The sequence below is a fragment of the Erythrolamprus reginae genome, chromosome 1 (assembly GCF_031021105.1).
Source record: "Erythrolamprus reginae isolate rEryReg1 chromosome 1, rEryReg1.hap1, whole genome shotgun sequence".
NCBI classification, from domain to species: Eukaryota; Metazoa; Chordata; class Lepidosauria; order Squamata; family Dipsadidae; genus Erythrolamprus; species Erythrolamprus reginae.
Window position 1 is genome coordinate 175775328 of NC_091950.1, and position 20390 is coordinate 175795717.

The 20390-nt window shown below is 39.1% G+C and overlaps 1 protein-coding gene across 1 annotated transcript in view; it reads left to right on the forward strand.

The window, feature by feature from the left end:
- The window catches only part of LYPD6B (LY6/PLAUR domain containing 6B), a 110320-nt gene that overhangs the window by 585 nt on the left and 89345 nt on the right, over nt 1-20390 (forward strand). The gene's annotated exons all lie outside the window — the stretch shown is intronic.

Below are 20390 nucleotides of genomic sequence, written 5' to 3' on the forward strand. Positions count from 1 at the left end.
CCACTTGAAGAAGATCAGCAGGGAGGAGGGAACCGCTGCCTGGGACAGCTGCTTTTCGCTCAGCATTTTTGTCTCTGTGGGCAGGGAATGTGGGCTGAACAGGCCTCCCCTCTCCAATGATTTATGTTATTTTTATTTTATTTATTTATTTTTGTCAATCAAGAATAGGATAGTAGTTTATATAAACATAATATAGAAAGTAATGATTAAAAAAGACAATAGGAGAATAGGACAGGGGCACAATGGTGTGCTTATTTATTTTATTTATTTATTTAATTCGATTTTTAATGCCACCCTTCTCCTTAGACTCAGGGCGGCTTACAACATGTTAGCAATAGCACTTTTTAACAGATTGCCCCCACAATCCTGGTCCTCATTTTACCCTCCTTGGAAGGATAGATGGCTGAGTCAACCTTGAGCCGGTGATGAGATTTGAACCACTGACCTACAGATCTAGCAGTCAGCTTTTAGGCCTGCAGCACTGCATTCTACAGAATGACAATTTAAAAACTCATAATAAAAACCCATGCTTATCTTTTGTGGCCAGATCTAGAGGATGCATCATTTGATCAATGGCCCCAGGTCTGCTGGTAAAGCCAGGTTTTCATAGCTTTTCGGAGGGCAACTTTAGTAACTTTATTGTTGCTTTAAATGTACACTAATCGGCATACATTAAAAGGAAATGAAACTTCTGGAGGCAAGTATTTCCACACTATCTCCCTGAATCTACCCAAACTTCGTGCCCACCATGTTGGTGATACTATCTAACCATCTCATCCATGCCATCTCCTCCTCCTTTTGCCTTCAGTTCTTCCCAACACCAGGGTCTTTCCTCAGGAATCCTCCCTTCTCATTAAATGGTCAAAGTATTTGAGCTTCAGTAGAGTTGGTACTGTTCCACTGTTCTGCTGCCCTTAACCTGGTGCTCTCCTGATGTCTAAGACTCTAATTTAGCAATAGTAATAGCAATAACACTTAGTCTTATATACCGCTTCACAGTGCTTTCTCTCTAAGTGGTTTACAGAGAGTAAGCATATTTCCCCCAACAATTTGAGTCCTCATTTTACTCACCTCGGAAGGATGGAAGGCTGAGTCAACCTTGAGCCTACTGAGATTCAATCTGCTGAACTGCTGGCAGCCGGTGATCAGCAGAAGTAGCTTGCAGTACTGCACTCTAACCACTGCGCCACCGAGGCTCTATATTTCCATCCACCGACTCTCCCTTTGCAACTAGTTTGGGAAAAGCTGGCCCAAGCTAACATGTTGCGTGCAGAACATAGGTCATTGGACGAAGGCTAGGTGTGGTAAAGGAGAGCCAGCATGACGCCTTCTCCTGGGTTCATTCTGAGTGCATGTGAGAAGTGTGTGGACTTGTAAAGTGGGCTGGAAATAATTTTTAATGCACATCCATTGAACTGCATTCCATCTTCAGGGTGGAGAAGGTGCGTCAATATTATTTTGACTAGTTAGACTGTGTGTCTATCCTCACCTTCTTTGTTCCTCCTAATTCTTCATCTGGCATCTATACCAGGTAGCTTTATCCTGGACTATTGGGACAGGAAAGACTTACTTTTCTATAACATGAAACTTGTCTTCATGTCGGTTTTGAGCAAAGTTCATCTCTAGTTCAACCTAGATGTGCTTCAATCTCGCCTTCTTAGATGTGTTCCATTTTCTCCTCAACCATTAATCCAGCCCATCTGGAGAACATCAGTTTGAGGAAATCTAATTTAGTGTCATATGTTTACAAAATAAGTTTACACAACACCAAGCTTAATGTGATCCTAGGCTTTGACTTAACATAGCCAGTTATTTGATGTACTATGACTAAGCAAACAATGACTCAGTGTGAACACAACCAGAATTAGTGTTAGTCAATGATGTGAAAGTGAACAGATGTTGGTTACCACTGCTCAAAGTAGGTAATGCCTAATTTAGGATCTTAGTACCTTTAACACTTGCACATTAAGGTTGGAATTCAACAGGTGAAGTTAATTCCATGGCTGCAACTTCATTCCGGAAAAGGTCTATGAATTTAATTATGCTTGTGTGTATAGATCTTAAAAAGGTAGCTTGGCCAATTAATTAATAGGGCAACCATATTTCAAACAGTATCTTATATGAATAGGTTGGATTGGAGTTCAAAATAATTTCTTCTAGGACAACTCAAAGACCACCAATAATGTGTAATATTAAAAAACTTCCAGTGGAGGCAAAATTGAATGTGTTTGGGAGTTTCAGTTATTACCTGAGATTTTACTGGAATTGGTTTTAAGTGCTACCATTAAAAATGAGATGTTACCAAACTATGGAATTGTAGAAATATATATAAAAAATAGGATTATATTTGTGCAGCATTGGAAAAATAAAGAAATGCCACTAGATGAAGAGATAATTGAGAAGATATTGGACTGTGCAGAAATGGACAAACTTAAATTAAAATTGGACAGAAAGAAGATACAGAATTTATTTCATCAATGGCTGGAAAAAGGGTGGAAGATTAGAAACATAATTTGTATTGTTAAGCAAACAAAACAACCCAGACAACACGGTTTATTAAGCATTAATCAACTGTAGTAGTAGACAATTAATAAAACTTTATTTAAAAAACTAAACAGAATTAGAAAATTAGATTCATAATGTCAAGCTAACATTTTATTTCTTTTTAGTTTTGGAAAAACCCATTGAAAAATAACATTCCGGAACTTTTTTACTTTTTTTCTTTTCTATAGTTAAAAATTCTGAATCAGAATTATTACTCATGATTCTCCAGTGCTTTGGGTTTTGGGATAGATAGGTAGATAGATAGATAGATGGATGGATGGATGGATGGATGGATGGGTGGATGGATAGATAGATAGCCAATTTTCAGTGGTATTCATCATCTTATAAATAGTGTAGTGTTTCCTAGCTTCAGCAATTTTATGATGTGTGAGCTTCAATTCTCAGAATTCTTAACCAGCATGGCTAATGTCCACAGGATAAAATGGAAGAGTAGAGTTCTCTGTCACATTTATTTACTTGGGAAAATGAGGAGACTTTTTGATATGTATAATGAACCACACTGGATATTCCACTGAACCTCTCTGGAAATTGACAGCAAGATTAAGTGGATTCCTTCAAAGATCTTTTATTCTTTTTGCCTTCTCCTATCCATTTACCTGATACTGGAAAGACTCATATATAGTTTTCATATTTATTTAATTTGTATACCACATCTATTATGTTTACAAGTAACTCAAGGTGGTTAACATTTCCTCACAGCAACCCTGTGAAGTGGGTTTGGACAAGTGAGGGTGACTGGTCACCAAATCAGCTAGCTGGCTTTCATGGCTAAGATGGGACCTGAATTCATAATATTAACCATTAGATCAGACTGGCTTTGTTTTTGTTTTTTTTAAACAAGGAAGCAATTGCCTCAGATCTCATGTTTGAAGAAAGGTGCCATTGGATAATAATTGAGTACAGTGATCCCTCGATTTTCACGATCTCGATCTTCGCGAAACGCTATATCGCGATTTTTCCCACCCGATGATGTCACTCTCTTCCTTCCTTTCTCATCTTTCTTTCTCTCTCTCTTTCTCTATCTTGCTTCTTCCTCTCTCACACTCTCTTCCTCCCTCTCTCATCTCTTTCTTTCCTTCTCTCTCTTTCTCTATCTCTCCCCCTCTTGCTGGCGGGCGGCGGGCGGTGGGCGGCGGGCATCAGCGAGGAGCCGGGGTTTCCCCTTTGCGTGGGCGGCTGGGAAACCCCGATCTTTGTCTGCTCGCTGCTGCTGCACCGAGCAGATCAGCTGCTGGGCGGCCGAAGGAACCTTCCCTGGGTCTTCCCCCTCTTGCTGGCGGGCGGGCGAGCGGTGGGCATCAGCGAGGAGCCGGGGTTTCCCCTTTGCGTGGGTGGCCGGGAAGACCCAGGGAAGGTTCCTTCGGCCGCCCAGCAGCTGATCTGCTCGGTAGCGCAGCAGCAGCGAGGAGCCGAATCGGGGTTTCCCCTTTGCGTGGGTGGTGGGGAACGCAAACTCCACCATCTATGCATGCGCGGCCATAGAAAAAAAGGGCGCGCATGCGCAGATGGTGTTTTTACTTCCGCAAGCCTACATCGCGAAAAATCGATTATCGCAAGGGGTCTTGGAACGGAACCCTCGCGATAATAGAGGGATCACTGTATTTGAAATAACTATTAGATCATTTAAAATGCAGTTAAATATAATAGTGGAAGTTAAAATTTGGATATATTCGTGATGATCCCATCATACTTCCAGTTAGTTTTTCACTTCAGTGGACAAAAATAAGCAGAAACAAATAGAGCCAAAGGATGGCTCAAGAAAGAAGAAAACCTCTGGAGCACAGCTTCCGGAATTGGCTAATTTATGCATCATGCTAGCCATGGTTTACATTAAAACCCAATAAATTGCCCATTATATTGAAAAAGAAAACAAAAAAATCATACCAGTTTATGATACATCTCAACTATACTATGATTTCTGAAAGCTATGGTTTTTGAGCTGGTTATTTTTTCCATTTTTTAAGACACATACAATATGTTGGTTGAATAAGATCCCTTAGAGATGTCTACCCATTAGTCTTTCAAGCTCAGTGGGTTTTAAAAAAGACTCTACAGTAGCATCTGCTCTGCATAAATCAAAGCAGAAGTTACTTCAAAGTGACAGATTAGAAGTAAATCTTCTTAGTTAATGAAAAGGAAATGTTAACATTCCTTCTGGGAGCATGAAAACCTGGAAGGGACCAGCTTTATCGGATGTTTAGGATTGAACACATGAATTTCATGAATGTAGGGAGGAGTTGGTTGTCTTTGCATTTGAAAGTGACTCATACATTTATTAGGAGGGTCGTTTTATTTTGAAACAAAAATCTTGGAGGCAAACTATAAATCAAATATGATACATGAGCAAAGTAACATCTGGATGTAAGAAAATAAATTGCAAGTATTTTATACAGTGCTGGAGAAATGCTTATCTCTAAATCAATCCTTTTGAAAATGGGTTCCTTGTTGATTCCCACAAGTCAATATGATTACACAATCTCGTGCCTTTGTTATGATTCACTTGATAAAATGCTTTGGCCAGTATCCCAATATTATGCATTTCTACGTACATCCTTCCCTTATGCCACATAGAAAATCTGCCATAGAAACTGAAGTTTTAGAAATTATGATAGGGAAAATATATGGTATGTGTCTGAAAAAGATACAAAATGATGTCAAAGAAGAATATTAAACATTTCCCCAAGATACATGAAAAACTTTGCTTTGTGCCAAAAGTATGACTTAAATCCCAGACTTCATTAGAAGTGTGTCAGTAGTTTATCTCCTGGGTGTAACCCTTGTACCTGGGTATGTAATTAGTGTTCAGTCTTTGTGAAACAGCACCACTTTTTGGAGCTTCATCATGTCAGATCAAAGGAACAATTCAATGCAGCATGTCGACTAAGCAAAAAACACAGAACCAAATAAACAAACCAAGAGAGAAATGCCAACTAGGTGTAGGCATGTAGTAAGTGCCCCAGAAATTGTTTTATTGAGTCTTGGCTGGATTGAACCTTGAATAAATGCTAAGTGTCGATTTGCTTAAATCAGATTGTAGTGCTCTATCAAATATTTGATTTGATTATGTGCCACCACATCGGTGTTGACTCCTAGCAAGCACCAAAATATACTACCTCTGGAATGAATTCTCCTTCACTTCAAGTCTTCCAACCTGGATTGCTGCTGTAATCAAATCCTTCCACCTTGCTGTTGGTCATCATCTTATTTTTCCTCCTACTTTCCCAGCATTGTAGACTTCTCAAGGGAACTGAGTCATTGCCAGATATGATAATTTCGTCATGTATGGTATGTGTCTGAAAAAGAGACAAAATGATGTCAAAGAAGAATATTAAACATTTTCCCAAGATGCATGAAAAACTTTGCTTTGTGCCAAAAGTATTACTTAAATCCCAGACTTCATTAGAAGTGTCTGTGGCTCCAGTGAAAAGCCTGGACTGATTTGTTCTGTTCATTTGTTTCCTTTCTTAGCTATCCATGGTACAGTGATCCCTCGATTTTCGTGATCTCGATCTTCGCGAAACGCTATATCGCGATTTTTCAAAAAATATTAATTAAAAATATTTTCCCACCCGATGACGTCACTCTCTTTCTTTCTCATCTTTCTTTCTCTCTCTCTTTCTCTATCTTGCTTCTTCCTCTCTCACACTCTCTTCCTCCCTCTCTCATCTCTTTCTTTCCTTCTCTCTCTTTCTCTATCTCTCCCCCTCTTACTCTCGAGCGGCGCGTGGGCGGCGGGGAAGACCCAGGGAAGGTTCCTTCGGCCGCCCAGCAGCTGATCTGCTCGGCAGCGCTGCAGCAGCGAGGAGCCGAAGATCCGGGTTTCCCCTTTGCGTGGGCGGCGGGGAAACCCGGATCTTCGGCTCCTCGCTGCTGCGGCGCTGCCGAGCAGATCAGCTGCTGGGCGGCCGAAGGAACCTTCCCTGGGTCTTCCCCGCCGCCCACGCAAAGGGGAAACCCCGATCTTCGGCTCCTTGCTGCTGCGGCGCGAAGGCGGCCGAAGGAACCTTCCCTGGGTCTTCCCAGGTGCGGAAGTAAAAACACCATCTGCGCATGCGTGGCCATGGAAAAAAAGGGCGCGCATGCGCAGATGGTGTTTTTACTTCCGCACCACTATATCGCGAAAAATAGATTATCGCGAGGGGTCTTGGAACGGAACCCTCGCGATAATCGAGGGATCACTGTATTCACATTCGTTTTCTTCATCACATCAAAAATATCAATAGTCTTTCTATCCTGCTTCCTCAAAGTTCAGCTTTCATTTCAGTAGAGGAAAACAACGGCCTGCATAATTCTGAATTATAGGTACATCTTGGCATCTGAATATCTTTTCCAAGACCTTCATGGCTATTCTATTAAGTGCTAGTCTGTAGGGTATTTCTTGGTGACTAGTTCCTTTACCATTGATAACTAATTTTATGATATGGGAGAATTCAGAGAAATTAAAGAAGCAGCCATTGATAACTAATTTTAAAATGCCATATTTATTACTTTAGTAACTGCATTGTCAATCTTAGTCTGATTGCTGAACTACGGTACTTATTAAAACTGTTTGATCTTATTTATATTTAATCCTAGTTTGTACTCCTTGATTTACATTACTAGAACTTCCATATCACTTGCATTTTTGACTGTCAAATTAGTGTCATCCACATTCTTTAGACCAGTGATGGCGAACCTATGGCATGTGTGCCAGAGGTGGCACGCAGAGCCATATCTGCTGGCACACAAGCAGTTGCCCTAGCTCAGCTCTAACATGCATGTGTGTGCTGGCCAGCTAATTTTCGGCTCACACAGAGGCTCTTAGAGGGCATTTTTGGCTTCCAGAGAGCCTCCAGGGGGATGGGGGAGGGTGTTTTTAACTTCCTCCGGCTCCAGGGAAGCCTTTGGAGTATAGGGAGGGCAAAATACTTCTGGCCCACTAGATCCTCAAGAAAATATTTGATTGTGCAGAAGCAGATGCACTAACGCTAAAATTAAGAAATAAAGAAGACAACGACTATTATAAAATTTGGAATTATTTCTATGATGGGTTTGCAAAAAGAAAAGAAAACTAAAACCATAATATATGTAATAATACATCATTTAAATTTATCTTTCTTTTTATTGTCTTTTTGGAAATCACAATTAATTTGATTACTTATATATTTGTAATATACCTATAGAAACAATATTTTAAAGATATTAAATATTTAACACAAACTTAACATGAGGCGGTAAGAAAATATTAAATTTATGGGCAAGATAACAATAACCAACATAAATAATCGAACACCGAATATTCAATGCCTGATGAAAGAAATATTATATATTAATTCCACGGAATAGATATAAATTTCATTGATAATAGTAATAGAGAATGATTTAGTTTTTTCTCCTCACAAAGTACAAATCATAAGTATGTCAATATATTGTTCTTAAGTGTTTGTTGTGATTCGTTTTTTCTTTATTTTTATATGTGTATTTGTGTATTGTATTGTTTTTTCTTGTTTGTTATATATTTTTTAATGAAGAAATTCAATAAAAACTATTATTTAAAAAAGAGAAACAGGCCATTGCCAGCCTCTGGGGGTGGTGGAAGCTATTTTTGCCCTACCCAGGCATTGAATTATGGGTGTGGGCACTTGCACATGCATGATAGCACACGCCCACGCTCTTTTGACACCTGAGAAAAAAAAGATTCGCCATCACTGCTTTATACAATCTTTATTCTTCCAATTTTAAAACCAGGCAATATTTTTTATTCAAAACAGTTTTCCTCAATAAATAACCAATACTGTATATAAATTGAAGGAACAACAGCATATGGAGCCTTCTCTTACACCTTTGCTGACTTCTCTCCAGTTTGGACTATGACATACTGTTCTTTGTGTAGGTGTTGCATGAGGATAATGAGATGATCCAGGATTTCCATTTCTCTAAGGATATTCCACAACCTGCTATGATTAATCAAATCAAAGGCATTTCTGTAATCAATGAAGCATGTACAGATTTCTTTCTTTGACGTTCTTGATTATCCAGCAAGCATCAACAGTATTTTCTTTTATTCCTTTGCCTTTTCTAAAACCGGCTTGAACATCTGGTATCTCCCTTTCCATGAAACCTTCAATCTGCGTTGGATGATCCCGAGCATTATTTTACTAGCATGTGAAATTAAACCTTTACAGAGATCACATCTTTACACAACTGTAATTATTTTTAATTGTAATTATAATTATATAGTTATTAGCAATACTATCATGTGGGTTAGGGTTATCAAGGAATTAGCATATATTTAACAGGGTCTGGCCTGATACATTTTAAATTTGATTTATAGGTTGTTTTTTCTCTTCAAGATGAATGACCAAAAAAACTCAAAAGCACAAAAACCCAGTTTAAAATGAGAGCCAGTTAGGTCTAGTGGTTAAGATAGCAAGCTAGAAACTAAACAAATTCTAGTCCTCCTTTACTCATGAAAGCCCACTGGGGGACTTTGGGACTGTCACTTTTTCTCAGGCCAAGTCACTCACCGGTTTGTTGTGGGAAAAATAGGAGGAGGAAAGTGTGTTGGATATGTCTGCCATTTTGAGACATTTATAAAAATAATAAAGGTGGGGTAGGGGATTTTTTGGGGGCGGGAGTATAAAATAACTACAAAAATAAAGAAATATAAGCTTCTATGGATTTTTCAAATTTTGAGAGAATGGAGGTCAAATAAACTTAGTAAGATTTCATCATATTATTGAACCATGTTTAAGTCTAGTCAACATTTTGGAAGGTATTTATTTCAATACATTACCAGAATAATACTTTCTCCTGAGGTTTTCCTAGCACTGCACTCTCCTGGATAGAGAGTTCTGATGTTTGTTCTGTGATCTGTTGGAGCTACTCTTTAGGAGTCAAAGCCTCAAGTGGGGTCACCACTGGGTCTACTTTGGCCATGGCTTTCCGTATCACCTCTAATTCTTCTTCAGGTCTTGGTGTGTTTCCAGCTTTCTATGATCCTTCTTCCTGATGTTACTGTCATTTGGCATCCTACATCTATCGCCACTGCTATTTTCCCTTGTCTACTACCATAAGGTCTGGTGGATTGGCCAGTACCTGCCTTTCCATCTGTATCTGGAAGTCCCAAAGAATTTTAACCTTCTTCTTCTGCATGGTCTTCTGTGAGAACTCCCATTTGATATGGGAAGGCTTACTCCAGTAATGACAAACCTTTTTTTCCTCAGGTGCCGAAAGCGTGCATTTCTTCTGTACCGCATGCAATAAATCTGAGTTACTCTATCTCCTCATGGTCTCTGCTCCCTTATTGGCAATAAGTAGTTTTCTCCTGCTACACACTAGCGTGTACCCACATAAATACCGCCCATCTCTGTGCCCATGCATGTGTGTGGGAACCCCCCAATGCCCCCTGCAAATGCACATGCAAACCCCCCCAATGCATATGAACATGACCCCACACACACCTTGTTTAGGGCCCACTAGGTCTCTCTGGAGGCTGGAAAAAGGCCCATTTCCCAACTTCTGGTGGGCCTGGTAGGCCTGTTTTTTGCCCTCCTCAGGCTCGAGAGGTTTTCTTAGGCAAAAATGGCCTCTCCCACCCCCAGAGGCCCTCCAGAGGCCAAAACCACCCTCCCAGAACCTCCACATAAGCCCTGTATTTACCTGGCATCCAAAATGGCTTGGGTGGAGACTCCTGGGAGGGGAGAAGTCTACATCAGGGCCAGTGAAAAATCAGCTGGCCAATGCATGTACATGTGCTGGATCTAAGCTAGGGCAACGGCCCATATACCTGCAGATATGGCTCCATGTGCCACCTGTTGCATGTGTGACATAGTTCACCATTAAGGGCTTAGCTCATACTCTGTGCAGATGTTGGTAAATATAATGCCAATCACTTGGTTGTGCCATTCAGTGTATGCTGTTCCTGCTTGCATTATACATCCTGGCATTATGTGTTGAACAGTCTAAGGCCTATCTGAATAGTCTGTACTGCATGTGTCTGATTCTGGTGCAGCTTTTCATTTTAAAGTTATTTATAACTATAAATGTCTAGTTCTTGTCAATATTAAATTTTTAAAAGATTAGGGTGACTACTTATTTGGCATTTTGCAATTCCATTCAAAGAATTGATTTGTATCTGGCTTCCCTGATATATGTTACTGTTCATCTGATTGTACACAAACTGAAATGTGTCATAATTTGTGCAAAACCTCAGTGATAACATTTTGACAGTGATACATTATTTGAGTAATCTCAGATTTCAGGAAGCACTGCGATTTTAATGCAACTGTTATGTTTTCTACAGGAAATCAGGACATTTCATTTGATGACTAGTTCCCATCTGATATATGATTGTAAATAGAGGTAAAGACTTTTAAACAAGGCAAAGTACAAATATGTTCCTTAAAGTTGGTTTAGTCTCTTTGTTCAGAAAATATTAAGCATAACTTGAAACTCATAAATAAGGAGGATCTAATAATCTGATGGCAAAGGTGGGCATAAAGAGATTTGATAATGAGACTTAGTATAGTAATAGTAATAAATAATAATAACACAGAATAATCCAAATACTGTATAGTTAACACTATAAATTCATCCAGGTCACTGTTGAATGCCACATGTATTGAAATGTTCCACAATCACTTTAGTCACATTGTTCTCAGTTACTGGGGCTTAAAATATTGCTAATCAAGCAAATTGTCTGCTATTGTTACACAAGGAATACAAAATGAGTGCAGGTAAGCAATTTCTGTCAATTTCCTTTTCTTGATCTTTCTAGGTTCACATCCACCTGAGAAGAGTTTAACACCTGTATGTTACTTTTCTCTTTGACCACACATTCACAAAGGAAACATTATGCAAAAGAGATGCAAAAAATGTCACCTAAAGGGTTACATACAGCCCACCTGTATTCCTTCAGTAGCCTTCAGAGTAGGTTATATTGAACAGTTCAGCCTCCCTTTTAAGAAGATTTTGTATTTAAGGAGAAAAATGAATTCCTTGAACATTGCAGATAGTCTAGGTCAGGGATATCAAACTTGCAGTCTATGGGCCACATACATCATGTGCTGGCCCCGCCCTCTTAGTGACGGGAGAAAAAGTTGTGATGTGTCATGTGATGCCGCCATGACAACATGAGTTTGACACCCCTAGTCTAGTGCTCTTCTTCCCTGTAAAGCCCTTTAGAGCCCCACAAAATTCAGTCACAGCTCTGCTCCTTATAGAACATGGCCCTCAACATGCCATAGAACATCTGTTGTATCCTTCATGCCAACTTAACTTACACACATTTGCCCTATCAGCTTCTTGGAATACATTTATTATTTGTAAAGAAACTTGGATAACATCTCAAAAGTAAAGAGCACAGGTGGAAAATGTGTACAGATTGTGAGAGTAGTTAAAAAGATTTTGGGTTTGACCCATTGGAAGGGCAACATCCAAATAATTTCAACATGACATCAGAAAATCCAGGTTTCTGCTCTTCCTCCTTCCATAAATTATCTCTGACATAGGTAGTCCTCAATTTATGACCAGAATTGAGACCAGAATTTCTATTGCCCAGCCAGGGTTGTTCTTCGGCAATTTGCTCCTGATTTTACAACTTTTTTGCCATCATTGTTAATTAAATCACTGTATTATTAAGTGAACCATGTACCATTCTTGTTAAGCGAATGGAACTTTCCCCATTGACTTTGCTCGTGGGAAGCCGGCTGAGAAGGTTGCAAATGATGATCATATCATCCCAGAGGCTGTGGCTGTTGCAAATATATGCTGATTGCCAAATGCCTGAATTTTAATTATGTGATCCTGAGGGTGGCGTGACAGTCATTTATGCATGGACTTGTAGCCCCCTTTTTTCAGCACCATTATAATTTTGAATTGCCGCTAAACAGATGGCTGTAAATTGAGGACCAGCTGTATACTCAATCATTAAAAGACTAAATGGCGCATCTGTCATTTCCAGAAACAGCCAGGCATAATGTTAGGGACCAGGGTTGTAGATTCACAAGAGAGGGAGCAGAGAGAGAAAAACAAAGGATTTTTATGCTGTTAAGGAATCCGGTTTACAATTATAGAGTCTTCTGGTAAATTACATGGAGTGTATCATACATCTCAAAGTATTATGAGGGTTATTCTCTCCTTTTTGCAAAAAATAAACAAGCAAACAAAAAAACCCTAACAACTTCTGTCAAAAAGCCAATCCTGAAGAAACTTCACTTAGACTCAAAAATAATAGTAACTAGAGGATGGCTGTTAATGTTCTTGAATAAGAATGGTTCCTAACAAGCTTAGGCACTTTTGGATACTATTAAAGGAGTTTATTTGCAGTTCAGGGTTGAAATGAGACATCCTTGGTGGGTTGGTTGTTTTCTTGCTGATGGTGTTATTCAGCGGTGAGTTGCCGCAGGTTCGGCCCGGTTCTATGAACTGGTAGCAGAGGCAACATGAGGCTCAACCCACCCACCCGGATACTTTTGCATATGCACAGAAGTGTTGCATGTAAGCACACATGCACAAACCGGTAGCAATGGGCTTTAGAACCCACAACTGGTGTCATTTGTTAGAATATTCATGACTGGTAGAGCCATCTTAATAAGGTTATCTAATGAATAGGCATAGCAACCAAGTCAGCCAATGAGAGCTAACTATTTCTAAGTCTGTGCAGAGAATCAAAATTGAGAAGCTTAAGGCTGGGCCTGGGTCCAGGTCCACATTCTGTACTCTGTCATTCTGAACTCTTGAAATGAAACTAACTGATTGAAAAAGAATTCTACTTGTGGTATTGTAAATATATGTATTATTATGTTTATAAAGAAGTTATTGAATCCAGCTAAATCAGTCATCTGTATGTGCTTTTGGTTTTGATTTTCCAACAAACTTTAATAGTAATTTCATCATTGTACTAGCACTGATTGTGTTATCTCATTTCGGTAATGAAATACTGTATCTACAAGAAAACAACCAACCTCAGGGACCCCTCATTTTTTGGATACAATTCACGTTTTGGAGCTTTGTACCTGTTTTTGGAACAGAACTGCCTTGATAACCTTTTAAAATGACCTTTGCTAAATTTATATCAAGCTACTAAAGTCTAAAATATTTTTTTAATTGCACCCTTTTTCTTTTTGCTAAAAGAGAAAAAGAAAAAGGAGTGCACCTTTAAAAAAACATTTTAGACTTTAGTAACTTTTGATATAATGATACCCTTTTGGTCTGGTTGTCTCAGTTGAGGTCATAGTTCTACTGTGTATTTTCCCAGAACACTTCAATCTATTTGAAGGTTCTCCTTGAGGCATGGCAACAAAACGAAGTTAAACAGATGCCTTCAAGGGAGAGGTCTTTCTCAATTGTGGGGCATCATTTATAGATTGATATCCTCAGGCAAACATTCCTGTTGCCCACACCCACCTTCATTTATCATTATAAATAAAATAATGCTTTTCAGCAGGCATTTTTATATATGTAATATTTATTATTATGTTCTTTATATTTTTAAAATCCTCTTAGATATTTTTGTAATCCACTCTCAAAAAATTATTTTTGGACAAAATAACAGCGTAATAAATCAATTATTTAACAAAGCTTTCCAACTCAATTTCCCTATTCATCTGTAATTTGAATTTTCCTGGGCAACTACATCATTTATGTTTTGTGTGCTTTCTGTTTTCTATGTATGCACGTACAACATACAATGCTATGGTACATTATGCATTAATCCTACAACAGAACACAAATATGCAGTTCTCATCTATATATCTCTCTGCTTTGAGTTCCTTTTTTTTCTCCTAATAATCGCAATAAATATGCATCTTAGGTGTTCTGCCGGCGTGTCCCAACCACCCGTAATGACAGGGTAATTGGTCCCAAAAGACACACACCACACGATAGAAGGAAAACCAAAAGTCTTTATCAACAGAAAAGCAGAAAAAACTCTCTTTTTAAATGTGAAAGGGATTTTCTGGTATACATAAGGCACAGGTTAAATGCAATCCAATTTCTCACCCAGTAACTGGGAAATTGAGTCCAATTCCAAAGTCCAGAAAGTCCACACACAATCTTGAAGAGGGAAACAGCAAAACCACGATCTTGATGAAACTATGAATCAGATAAACTTCCACAAGGCTAAATCAGCATACTGCTCTTTTTATCTGTAGCACTAATTACAGCAGCCCCACCCAACCACAGGTTGCCTCACTTATCTCCTGTAATAATCCTTCAGTTGTTCTCTCCTATGCATCACTCTACGCATGCGTGGGTCTGTCATAAGTTCTTGTTCAGAATCCAGGGATGATAAGGATGATTGATCTTCTCCTGGGCTGTCTGCCAAACTCCCCTCTTACCTGCTACTCACACTTCCTTCGTCGGGAGAGTCTATCGGGAGCAAAACAGGCCTGTGGCATGTGGATGTTTCCCCCACATCCACCTCCACATTCCTTGGGGCAGGAGCTGGGCCAGAGCCAACCACAACATTAAGGTTCTGTTCTGTTTATGTGTGTTTAGCATTAATGCTAGTCCAATTAGAAAAAAACATATTTAAACAGTAATGGAAAATCTGGAGCTTCTTTCATTATCATTTCTATGTACAGGTCATCCTCAACCTACAACTATTCAGTTGGTGATCATTCTAAGTTACAATGGCACTGAGTGAATGGTGATTGCAACTGATTGCCAGAGTCCTAGCTGTCCCAATACTAACAGTCATGGGAACATCATTAGCAGCCTTCGTTGCCTGTTCTCCATCAAGTCAATGGAGACGTTGACAGGGAAGGGATTGCAAGTCTCTGGGGCAAGTCTCCCCCACTCACACCCCAATCCTTCTGCACTCGAATGGAAACCCTTCCTTTCATACCTTCTCCTACTTAGGCATCGCTTTTTTGTACACTTTCCCTAATTCATATGGTATCTCATCACACCCTCTTTCACATCTCTGCACACCCTTGTGCACTCTCCCCAACCTGCCCACCACCTCTTGCACACACTTGTGCCCTGCATGGTGCATATACCCACCCCGTGTGGTATCTTTCACACACTTCTTGTATCCTCAGATATCCTTTCACAAGCTCCCCATCCCACATTCCTGTGCAAACTCCCTGATCCGTCCAATGTCTCTCGTACATCCAGTCGCACTCTTGCATGTCTCCCCCAACCCTCTCTCAGCCCTTGTATCCATCCCCATACTGGACTTCTTGCACATATTCCCTGATCCTCCTCCACACCCTCCCTCCCTCTCCCATTCAGGGAGCCTGCAGTCTGCCACTCGCAGCATCCTTCCAGCTTGCCCCTTGATTTCAGTTGCAGGAAGCTACAGCAATTGTCCAATGACCATGAGGTTGAGTTAACAATGGCACAATTGCCGTTAAAAGTCAAAGACTATCTGTAATGCAAAGCTACTTATTTATGAATATATATATTTATGTATATATATGTTTTCGTAGATTTTCGTAGATTTTCACGGGTACAGGTATGATGGTCTTGGTATATTCAGGTTTCTTCCCGTGTAGGATTTGGAAATTTCTGGCGACATTTCGACAAGGTCCCACTCGTCATCTTCAGGCTGGTGTTTCTGTCCTTGTTCTAGGGTGAACACAGCAAGACCTGAGCTGCCTTCCTTCTATAAATACTGGTGGCTGGGTGTGGTTTGATGGCTCAGCAATTGCCTGCTGTGTAGAAACTTCCTGGTGAGTCAGTGGGGTAACACCTGGGGTTGTTGATGTAGCTGAGGTATATTGATTAGTTAATGATTGTGGATTAGGCGTGATATCCTGAGTAGTTGGAGCTTGCAGGCTACTTGATTGTTTTGCAATGTGTAAAACAATCATTGCAAAACATTGCAAAACAATCAAGTAGCCTGCAAGCTCCAACTACTCAGGATATCACGCCTAATCCACAATCATTAACTAATCAACATACCTCAGCTATTGGTCACAGGGTTGGGTTTTTTTACATTGTAATTTTGAACTGTCACTAAATGAGTCAATCAGTAAGCGAGGGCTACTTGTGAGTTTTAACACACTGACGCAACCTTCTGTATAGGATCTGTGTGTTTTCTTAGAAATGCCATTCCTGAAATCTTTATTCAATTTCTAGAATTAGTTCACATGACATCATATCACATCCTGCTGTTCAGGCTTGCAAAATCCTGCCTGTGTGTACACTGTACAAGACTATTTGTTATAGAAACGGCTGTTTTCTGTTAAGTTAGATGTTAGACTTGATCAGAAAGCATTTGACACTCTTTGGTAAATGGACAGAAACAAATATTTAATCACCTGATGAATAACAAAGAGATCTTCTCAGTTTAGTTTGTTCTCATGCTGTATGTCCTAGGACAGAGGTCTTCAAACTTGGCTACTTTAAGACTTGTGGACTTCAACTCCCAGAATTCTCCAGCCAGCATAGCTGGCTGGAGAATTCTGGGAGTTGAAGTCCACAAGTCTTAAAGTTGCCAAGTTTGAGGACCCCTGTCCTAGGACCTAGGCAATTGGTAGATTTGCATCTGAATAGGAAGTGGGTCGCTATACCACAAAAGGTGTTAGTGTGGATGTGGCACTTTTCTGAATAACCAACTAGTAGATTTATTTAGGAAACTATTTTAAAAAAGGAGATTTATTGTCCGAACTTCATTATTGGGATGGGCAAAGCCAATACCTATTAAAGTATAATCTAGCAGAAGAATAGAATTAGGGCATGTGCTGGGAAAAAGACAGAAAGAAGTGACTTATTGTATGTGTGTGTTTTTGAATTAGCATTGACTCCTGGCAACTCCTGGAACAAATCCCTGCAGTTTTCTTGGCAACATTTCAGAGGTAGTTTGCTATTACCTGTTTCATAGGGCTGAAAGAGGATGACTTGCCTAAGGTCACCCAGTTATCTTTGTGACTAAGGAGAAACCAGAATTTATAATCTACTGGTTTCTATCTGCTATTCCTATGCCAAACTAGCTTTCTTGATTTGTGATTAGTAATTACTGAAGACAATGATGAAGCAAAGTAATAACTTATCTGAAGTGGTGTAGGGTTTCCTGCCTAAGTAGGGCACAGTTGGACTAGAAGACATCTAAGATCTAACCTTCTGTTAGATAGGGTGAATGGAAGAGACAGACAGAAGTGGCTTCAAAACAGCAGCTCTTTATTTGGCAACTATTTACAACCCAGCAAAGGCTCTGTCTGACAGCCAGCCCTTTTATAGGGAGCTGCCAGACATTCTAGCCAATCAGCAATCAAACCAGAATGGAGGACCTGACTGAAGCCCATGTGCTTCAGTCTGAGAATGTAACACCTTCCAGCTTTGTTGTTCTATTCTATTAAGATAAAAAGGAAACAGTAAATCCTTAACTCTTTCTGTATACCTTCCATTTTCTTGCAGTCATGAAGTCACGAGACGTTAGAGACAGTGCCATTGGGTTCATACCTGAAACAGTCCAGTTGGAAGGATGGCTTTGCTACTACTTAGCAGAGACAATAGTTTATTTATCAACCTATCCTATCATCCCTAGGTTAGAAACACAGCAAGGGGAAATCAAGAATTTAAAACATTGGTCAGCTGCAAAAAGGAATGGCTTGTTTGGGGAATTCCCTCAATAGAAAGACTGAGATGGGATAGTGGAAATGTATATCTACTGAGGATGTGTGGGCAAAAATATCAAAATGTCTAGGAATCACAAGCCTGGGACTTGAGCAAAACAAAAGTTGATAGTCTAAGAGAAGAATTTTTCATTAGATCAAAATCAAAAATAAATTCTGTATTTCTGTATTATTTGTTGTTAACCACTGCCTCCCCAGCAACCTCAGATCAAGCACAAACCTGATATGTCTCTCAATGAAATTGAGTTTGACACCCATTCAGTTAAAGATCTTGCCGTAGTCCATTAAATAAAGTAAAACCTTTTTTTAACATCCTCCTGCCCTATATTACATAACTGAACTGATTTGGTTTCCTTCTGCCTTTTCTGTACCATTTCTCTTTCTATATGTGGGGTTAGTCTTTGTATAAATACAAACAATCATTTATGCTTCAAGAAAAGAAACTATATAGCTCAGTATTAAACTGTGAAGTCCAGGGTGTTCTCTGAGTTTGATTGTTCATCTTTTGCTACATTTTGACAAGCAAAGTCAATGGGGCGGGAACTTTATTTAACACTATGTTACTAACTTAACAACTTAAATGATTGACTTAACTGTGTGTGAAAGGTCATAAAGTGGGGCAAAACTCACTTAACAACTGTTTTATCAACAGAAATTTTGGACTCAATTGTGTAAATCAAGGGCTAGTTGTATACCAATCTTTTCCAATCTCTTGGTTAAAAAGTCATTATTGTATATATTGGCAAAGAATTGTTAACATTTTATCTCTATCTTCTGCAATCCAGTGTTCATATATACTTAATACTTTTACAGTTGATAACTGGCTGTTGTCTTAGTAGAGTCTGTTCCTGAATGTTTTTTGTCTATATGAATGTTTCTTTCATTCTGGGATGTCATTTTTAGTGGAATTCAGTGTTGTTTTTTCTTCTGCCCTTAATCTTATTTTCCTCCATCAGAATTCTTTCAGAAGAGTTGACAAATCCTATTTTGGATGTAAATTTTCCTTTGATTGCTATGGTCTTTAAAAAAATCCTTCACTTTCGTCTTCAGATAGCTTTCTTGTCCTTTTTGCTTGATATTGAAATCTCCATTCATCTGTCATTCATTCTAGTTGCTCGAGGCTTTCTTCTTCCATCTTTTCCTAATTATCATGACAGCTTGTACTGAAAGCCAGCTAGATAATTTCATGGAATGTATTTATTGTATCATTAATTCAGTTGGGAGTCACCTGACTCTATAACAATTCTCAGCAACTCACAGTTAAAGTTTTAAAAGAAATGTTAAAAGAAAACATTTATTTCCTGTTCACATCTGCTAATCTCCCTCAGACAGAGACTCTGGCCACTGTACAGTGAAATGATAAAATATAAGAGTATCTGATAAATTTTTAAAAAAAACTAGAAGGAGAGAATGTTGATTAAATCCTCTTAAAATTAAAAGGTGAAGGGACAGCTCTCAGGGCTCAACACAGCCTAATGGCTGCGTGCTCATTTGGGTCCTTAAATTCCTTCTGTGTCCAATAACACTTGGCCAATAAAATCTACTCTACTCTACTCTACTCCCATTCCCATTCCCATTCCTATTTTATCCTAAAATGAGACAGCAAAGCTACGTTTTAACTCATTTTCAGAAGGCCAGCAGAGTACCTATACAGTGGATGTAGAAATACTGTAGACCCCTGTTAAAATGCCAGGTTTTTGAGATGTTAAAAAAAGGTCCAAAATAAATCACTTCATAATCTTCTCCATATTTAATACATCATATAAGCTATTTTTTAATTGAAAAATAAGCTGAAATATTTTAGGGGGGGAAAAAGCAATAAAAACAACAATAAAAAGACTAGCATAATGGGGTTGCATAAGTATACATACCCTTAAACTAATACTTTATTGAAGCACTTTTTGGTGTTATGAGAGCATTCAGTCTTTTGAGGTAGGAGTCTATTAGCATGGCGCATCTTGCCTTGGGAATCTTTGCCCACTCTCCCTTGCAAAAGTGCTCTGGATGTGGGCACAGCCTCTTCAGATCAGCCCACAGATTTTCAATTGAATTCAGGTCTAGAGTCTGGCTGGTCCATTTCAAAATTTGTAGTGAAGCAATTTCTTTTGTTGATTTGGAGGTATGCTTTGAGTTGTGTTGAAAAGTGAAATCCCTCTTCATCTTCAGCATTTTAGCAGAAGCCTGAAGGTTTTCTGCCAAAATTGATTGATACAGTATTTGGAACTGTTAATCATTTCCCTCCCCCCAATTTTACTAAAGCCT